Genomic DNA, 8,221 nt, shown 5'->3' with positions numbered 1-8,221 from the left:
TTTGTTTGCCGCAGCTCCTCTAGCTTTATCCCTAGAAAATACGAATATGTTCAGCTGGTGTCTCCATGTGGAAAGAATTACTGTATCCAAGCTCAAAATAAAATGTTCCCTGATAAAAAAACATTCAAAAATATAGTCCGTTGATAATACCAGGAAAACACAAACTCAGAGGCTTTCACAATATTTCGGATTGAGTCAGCCAAAACACAACCGGATATTTCTGGTTTCATCCAGTCACATCCGGACAAAGTGGTGTGGAATTCGTATGCAATGAACCAAAAAAATCACAGTAAAACTGGTTTTAGAGAAAAGCAAAGTCTTTTCGTTAGGCAAGTGCACAAAATGTCATCTATACAAACAGAAATATCATGTTTGTTTGCCGCAGTTCCTCCAGCTTTCTCCCTAGAACATACGAATACGTAGAGCTGGTGTCTCCATGAGGAACCAATTACTGTATCCAGCTCAAATAAAATGTTCCCCGATAAAAAATATTCAAACAATAAAGTCCGTGGATAATATCAGGAATACACAAAAACAGAGGCTGTAGGAATTTCTGGGATTGAGTTAGCCAAAACACAACCGGATATTTCCGGTTTCATCCAGTCATATCAGGACAAACTCATTTGGAATTCATATGCAATGGACCGAGAAAATCACAGTAAAAATGGTTTTGTAGAAAAGCAAAGTCTTTTCGTTAGGCAACTGCATAAAATGTGATCTATACAAACAGAAATCTCATGTTTGTTTTCTTCAGTTCCTCTAGTTTTCTCCATGGAAAATACGAATGTGTTTAACTCTGTCCCCATGATGAACCAATTATTGTTTCTATGGTACAAAATGAAATGTTCCCTGATAAGTAAAATCAAAACAATAAAGTCCATCGATACTATCCAGAAAACACAAACACAGAGGCTGTAGGAATATTTCGCATTGAGTTAGCTAAACAAAACCGGATATTTCTGTTTTCATTTAGTAATATCTGGACAAACTGCTGTGGAATTCCTATGCAATGGACCTAGAAAATCAGAGTAAATATGCTTTTGGAGAAAACCAAAATTTTTTCGTTAGGCCAGTGCATAAAATGTCATCTATACAAACAGAAAAATCATGTTTGTTTGTAGCAGTTCCTCTAGCTTTCTCCCTAGAAAATACGAATGCGTAGAGGTGGTTTCCCCATGTGGAAACAATTAGTGATTCCAAGCACAAAATTAAATATTCCCTCATAAAAAAACATTCAAAACAATAAAGTCTATCGATAATATCCCGAAAACACAAACACAGAGGCTGTAGCAATATCTGGGATTGAGTTAGACATAAAAATAACCGGATATTTCTGGTTTCATCCAGCCATATCCGGACAAACCGGTGTTGAATTCTTATGCAATGGAATGAGAAAATCAAACTAAAAATGGTTTTGGAGAAAAGCAAAGTCTTTTCATTTGGAAAGTGCATAAAATGTCATCTATACAAACAGAAATATCATGTTTGTTTGCCGCAGTTCCTCTAGCTTTCTCCCTAGAAAATGCGATTGTGTGGAGCTGCTGTCCTCATGATGAACCAATTGGTGTTTCTACGGTACAAAATGCAATGTTCCCTGATAAAAAACATTCAAAACAATAAAGTTCATCGATAATATCCAGAAAACACAAACACAGAGACTTTCACAATTTTTCGGATTGAGTTAGCCAAAACACAACCGGATATTTCTGTTTTCATCCAGACGTATCCGGACAAACTGGTGTGGAATTCGTATGCAATGGGCTGAGAAAATCACAGTCAAAATGGTTTTGGAGAAAAGCAGTCTTTTCGTTAGGCAAGTGCATAAAATGTCATCTATACAAACAGAAATATCATATTTGAGTGCCGCAAATCCTCTAGCATTCTCCCTGGAATATACGAATGTGTAGAGGTGATGTCTCCATGTGGAACCAATTAGTGTTTCAAAGCACAAAATAAAATGTTCCCTGATAAAAAACATTCAAAGCAATAAATTCTGTTGATAATATCAGGAACAAAACAAACACAGAGGCTGTAGCAATATCTGGGATTGTGTTAGCCAAAACAAAACCGGATATTTCTGGTTTCATCCTGTAGGACCCCTGAAGCAGGTGTCCCACAGACCGGACCCCAGAAACACGGACTCCACTCCAACCGATGCAATAGCAAGAGGAAGTTTATTTCATTTACAAATGGACTGTCTCAGTAGCACCCTCTAGTGTGCTGCGAAGAGAACGGCCCCGAACACCAGCTTCACAGGGTATTTAAAGCTTAAAACCACAGCATTAGCATACTTAGTTATGTTACAATCCTATATGGCAAGATAAAAGTTGTGTTACAATTTTATTGGATATGTTAATGGTTACTAGGTAAGGGGCTTGGAATGGTGGCAGTTTCTTCTTATCAGCTAAAGCAAGCAGGGCGGGGGTAGTACAGGCTGTCCATGCTTTGCGGTTTTTCTTCTTTCCTTATCAGCTTAAGCAAGCAAGGACGAGGATGGCAGCAAAACCTTGGTATGTCACAACAGGATAAGGGTTGGGGAGTTTCCGTCCTTTCTTATTTTAAAGATATCGCATGCAAGCTTAGCCAACTCGTACAGAAGCAAGAAAAATGCGGTTAGCCTTAGTTCCTCCATTTGGTCCCTCAGTTATCCCTTTCATTCCCTCCTCTTGTTTTTGACCAATTTTAATCTTAAAATTTTACGGGGCTTTTTTTAGTTTAGCCATAGAGTCCCTGATGACCCCTGAATGATCAGTGTAGAAGTAGCACTTTTTTTAGGGCAGCACATAAACCCTTTTTATTTAATTGAGAATGGCCTCTGTCTTAGGTTGTCCTCAGTCATTCCTGTCCTTACCCGTCATCGGTAACTCTGGCAGCTTGGCCTAGAGCCCTGTCTTAGGTTGGTACAGGATGCTGAGTGTCTTACCCGTCTTTGAGTACCATTCCAGTCTGACATTAGGTGAGAGATGAAACATACAGCCAAATATTAATTATTTTTGATTACAAAGGAGGTTTGGTAGCAAACTTGAACCAATTCTTCGGCTATATTGGACAGTCCAGTAGCAGTAAGATTGTTTTGGTCACTAAACATGCAAGACTTCGCAGTCCACAGTTATTTCCAAAGGCCAGTCCAGGAACACTTACTACTGATACAGCCACGGCAAGGGCAGTGTCCTCTCCTATTAGGATGACGTTGCCATTACAGTCTTCAGGTGAAGCATGCCGCCGACGCGCTCTATCCGCTGCTGTAAATACAGATGTCAGCATCGGTGCCACATGGCCCAGGAAGCAATTGCGGAAGTTATCAGAGGCTAATGATGTAAAGGCATATTGGCTGCCTAGAAAAACCCATCCCTTAGGAGCCCGTGTCCCATTCCAGTACCGGATCAGGTCCATTCCATTGATTGATGATAGGATCCCTCCATTTCACCTTTGCTCTTTTCACAGCTATTTTAAACAGTTAGCATTTAACAGAGACATCAAGACTTGAAAATAATAGATTACTTTAACTCATTGCTTTAACAGAGGATCAGATTTTGATTTTATGTCAAAGAAAATAGACTAATAGTTTTATAACTGAAAATGTCTTTTTTCCATAACATTTTGTAACTTTTTCACACCTTTTGTAACTTACTCGAACCTTTTGTAACTTACTCAAACCTTCTGTAATCCACAGTCATTTTCCAGGTTTTACCTGATTTTTTAACATGCCAAATTAGATAATTTTTTTATTACCACCTAGCGGTTTGACTCCAAAGGGCAGCATTTTTTAATTTATATTTATTTTGTACCCCTTTTTAAAGATTGCTTACACAAGCATCAATATGCAGATAACAAAATCCATCCTCACCTCCCCCAAAGCCTATAGTTTGTTTCCCTTTTTTACTGGCACTGATTGCAAACCTCAATAACTTGTGGAGGCTGTGCACTCCGTAACTTGTCATTTTAATTTTTACTTAATCCTGAGCAGAGAGCCCATTTTTTTGCCAAAGAGGCCAACTGAGTGTCTTTCCAGCCAGGAACATCACAGGCTACATATGCAACTTTAGTTTTCTTTTTAAAGAAAGGCATTGCTTTGTATACTTGCAGATCCTGCCAACTTTTCCAATTTGTGACAGCAAATTATTTTTCTGCTGTCTGCTGTGCACAGACTTAGTTACTTTTAGTTTAATCTGTAAGAAATACGCTGCAAGCCTTGTAGTGCACACTAAAATTATTTAGAGGAAAGACAGTAAAGGAGCATAGATTAACAGAATGTTGCAACAAACATGGCTCCATTGCTATAATGATATTATAGCAAGAGAGTCCACTGATCCCTGTAGGGAGGGCCTGAGGCTGGCCCCACTTCCAGTTTTCCCGAACTCTGTTTTTTAGTGAATTACCTTTTTTTTATCAGTTTTGGGGTGACATTAATTGGCCCAATGCCTTTCCCTTTAGCACCGGGGGAAAATCCCAGGAGGAGCCTTATTTTGATTTTTGACTTTTGGACAATTTTTGTACATGTCCCTGTAGAGCGGCAGGTCCTGAATGTCCTGTTTTTAAGTGAATCCATTTTGTTAATCCCTTATCAAAGGGACTGTTACAGAACACCTCAGCCATAGTAGCCAATCGATCCATGTTTACATTGTACTTATGTTTAGCAGAATTTATAGTACTGTGGGCATCACTAGGCAATCATCACAAAGCACCGGAAAAGGATCCATACTGAGAATCAGACATTATCAGTAATCATTACAGGCATGTTTAACATTTAGCTTGACTGTGTGTTCCCCTGGGATGGAACAGCAGCAGCAGAGGCTTGCTCTGGCTCCCTCTTAAAGCCCCAAGGACAAGGGTGGCTCATTGCCAAGATTTTAGGCAAGCAGTGCGTCCCATCCCGGATCTTGGCCAGAGAGCCGAGACACAAAGCATGCCCACCTGTGTATCAGAAACATTCCTTTATCCTCCTCCCCGGGAACTGGCCAGGCTCCCAAGGAGCAGGAGAAGGTCATCCGGCAGCAAAGTTACTTGTCTACCAGAGCTGAACCTAGATACAAGCCTCTCCATCCCAAAAATCTGTCCTTACATTTGGCCCTAGGGTTGCATTGAGAGGTGGACATAATTAACACATGATAAGAATGCAATACAACTTTTTATACAAGTATACATTTAGCAAACACAATAATATTTAAGGCATTTTAAGGATAAATTGAAACATATCTGAGGGGGAATTAGCTTCTTGGGCACCCATGTCAGGGACATAAAAAAACAGTACCATTGCAATACAACAACTCAAGCTGCTGCAGATAGCCTAAGAACTGGCTAGACAATCCCATGGCATGGAGATCTGAGGCATTGTTACTTGTTAAACAGACATGTTGAGGCGCACACAGTCCAATTAACAAATGTGCTAACATTTTGCATTACTCTGAAATTAGTGATTCGGGTTTCATTAAATATTTGTAACATCTCTTTTTGATAAGACAACAAATTTTTTAGCGGATGGAACACGGTGGGTAACCATTTAGCCATAGTGATAGTAGCCTCTTACTATCTGTAATTGTTACATTCTTGTAGGTTTGTGCAATCTTAACTATTTGCAGCATATTTTGATTTACAATTTTTGTAAAGCAAACCAAGCATAATCTGTTCAAGCATTCCTATTAATAATAGGGTAGAGTTAACACATAATACAAAAATAGAATGGGTAGTCCGGACACTTTGTTACCACAATTTCTCATTTTACATAGTAATATTAATTTTACAACAGGTAACATTTACTTTAAGTAAAATATTTAAATACAGGGTGAGGGCTGTCCAGTGTACACTGATTTATATTTTTTTACACCCAGCGTTTCTTATTTACAACACCCTCTTCAGCAAACCAAGGACAAATTATTTTAACAGCGCTGATAAATTGCTCTACGGTTTGTTTCTTTAACCCTATCCTCTACATCTGCAATAAAGTTTTTCCAGCCTTTGTCACGGCTTGTTTTGTTTCTTTAAATGCACATTTAAATCTTTTTTGAGTACATTTTAATGTTGCTCATCCACAACTCCTTCTGCGAACCAAGGACTGACTATTCCTATGGCATCAATGAACTGTTCTATGGCTCACCTTTTTTAACTCTATTTCCTGCATCTGTAATGGAGTCTTTATAGCCTTTATTAGGGGAGGGTCTTGGATCAGGTCTTCCCACACGGTAATATAGGGAACCTGGTCAGGGTGTCCGTGGGGTCCTGGTTGAAAGACTCATGCTTTGACCTGTGGGATAATATCAGCATTAAAGTTCCTGTCCCTCGGCCAGGCCAGCAGACCTCAAAGGTTGACCATTCCGAGGAACAGAAAGTCACCCACTTTTTACATTTGACGTCGATCGACTGATTGTGCATGCAGTTTTGAACTTCTTTTCAGTGGCCTAAAGTAAGGCTTAAAGGGTGTAGTTAGTCCTTGTCCCATGTTAACGGAAAAGGCAAGTAGATTATAACACAGAAAACAATCACAAGACACACAAACACACTGCGCGCAACAATGGAACGAGACAAAACTGAAACCAAAACTCCAGATGGGAGAGGCTGCCTCGCCAGCCTCTCCCGAGGAAGGAGGGAGACGAAGTCCTCCCCTTCTTCCCAGAACACCGCTGGAGCATCCTCCAGGGCTTGAGCCAGGGGTCTTGGACACGTCTGTCCCTTCCTACTACTGGCTCTTCACATCTTCTCGATTTTGGCGCCCACACAAACACACAAACAATCAACAAGACTACAAAATTTGAAAGAAGGAACTTACCTCCGATTGGAGGACGGAGTGTGGGTCTGGGGTCTCAAATCCCGGATGAGCCCCCAAGATGTAGGACCCACGAAGCAGGTGTCCCACAGACCGGACCCCAGAAACACGGACTCCACTCCAACCGATGCAATAGCAAGAGGAAGTTTATTTCATTTGCAAATGGTCCGTCTCAGTAGCACCCTCTAGTGCGGTGCGAAGAGAACGGCCCCGAACACCAGCTTCACAGGGTATTTAAAGCTTAAAACCACAGCATTAGCATACTTAGTTATGTTACAATCCTATATGGCAAGATAAAAGTTGTGTTACAATTTTATTGCATATGTTAATGGTTACTAGGTAAGGGGCTTGGAATGGAGGCAGTTTCTTCTTATCAGCTAAGCCAAGCAGGGAGGGGTAGTAAGGGCTTTGTGGTTTTTCTTCTTTCCTTATCAGCTTAAGCAAGCAAGGACGAGGATGGCAGTAAAACCTTGGTATGTCACAACAGGATGAGGGTTGGGGAGTTTTCGGTCCTTTCTTATTTTAAAGATATCGCATGCAAGCTTAGCCAACTCGTACAGAAGCAAGAAAAATGCGGTTAGCCTTAGTTCCTCCATTTTGTCCCTCAGTTAGCCCTTTCAATCCAATCATATCCAAAAAAAGTGGTGTGATATTCATCTGCAATGGACTGAGAAAATCACAGTAAAAATGGTTTTGGAGAAAAGCAAAGACTTTTCGTTAGGCAACTGCATAAAATGTCATCTATACAAACAGAAATATCATGTTTGTTTGCCGCTGTTCCTCTAGCTTTCTCCCTAGAAAATACGAATACATAGAGATGGTGTCTCCATTAGGAACCAATTACTGTATCCAAGCTCAAAATAAAATATTCCCTGATAAAAAACATTCAAAATAATAAAGTTGTGGATAATATCCAGAAAACACAAACACAGAGGCTGTAGCAATATCTGGGATTGAGTTAGCCAAAACAAAACCGGATATTTCCGGTTTCTTCCAGTCATATCCGCACAAACTGTTATGGAATTCGTAGAAAATACGAATGTGTACAGCTGGTGTCTCCATGAGGAACCAATTAGTGTTTCCAAGCTCAAAATTAAATGTTCGCTGATAAAAAACATTAATAACAATAACGTCCATTGATAATATCTAGAATACACAAACACAGGGGTTTTCACAGTATTTTGGATTGAGTTATCCAAAACACAACCGGATATTTCCGGTTTCATCGAGACATATCCGGACAAACTGGTGTGGAATTAGTATGCAATGGACCGAGAAAATCACAGTAAAAATGGTTTTGGAGGAAAGAAAAGTCTTTTTGTTAGGCAAGTGCATAAAATGTCATATATACAAGCAGAAATATCATTTATGTTTGCCGCAGTTCCTCTAGCGTTCTACCTAGAAAATACGAATACATAGAGTTGGTGTCTCCATGTGGAACCATTAGTGATTCCAAGCACA

This window comes from Lepus europaeus, unplaced genomic scaffold (genome assembly GCF_033115175.1).
Source record: "Lepus europaeus isolate LE1 unplaced genomic scaffold, mLepTim1.pri SCAFFOLD_60, whole genome shotgun sequence".
Classification (NCBI taxonomy): domain Eukaryota; kingdom Metazoa; phylum Chordata; class Mammalia; order Lagomorpha; family Leporidae; genus Lepus; species Lepus europaeus.
Note: the sequence above shows the minus strand (reverse complement) of the source record.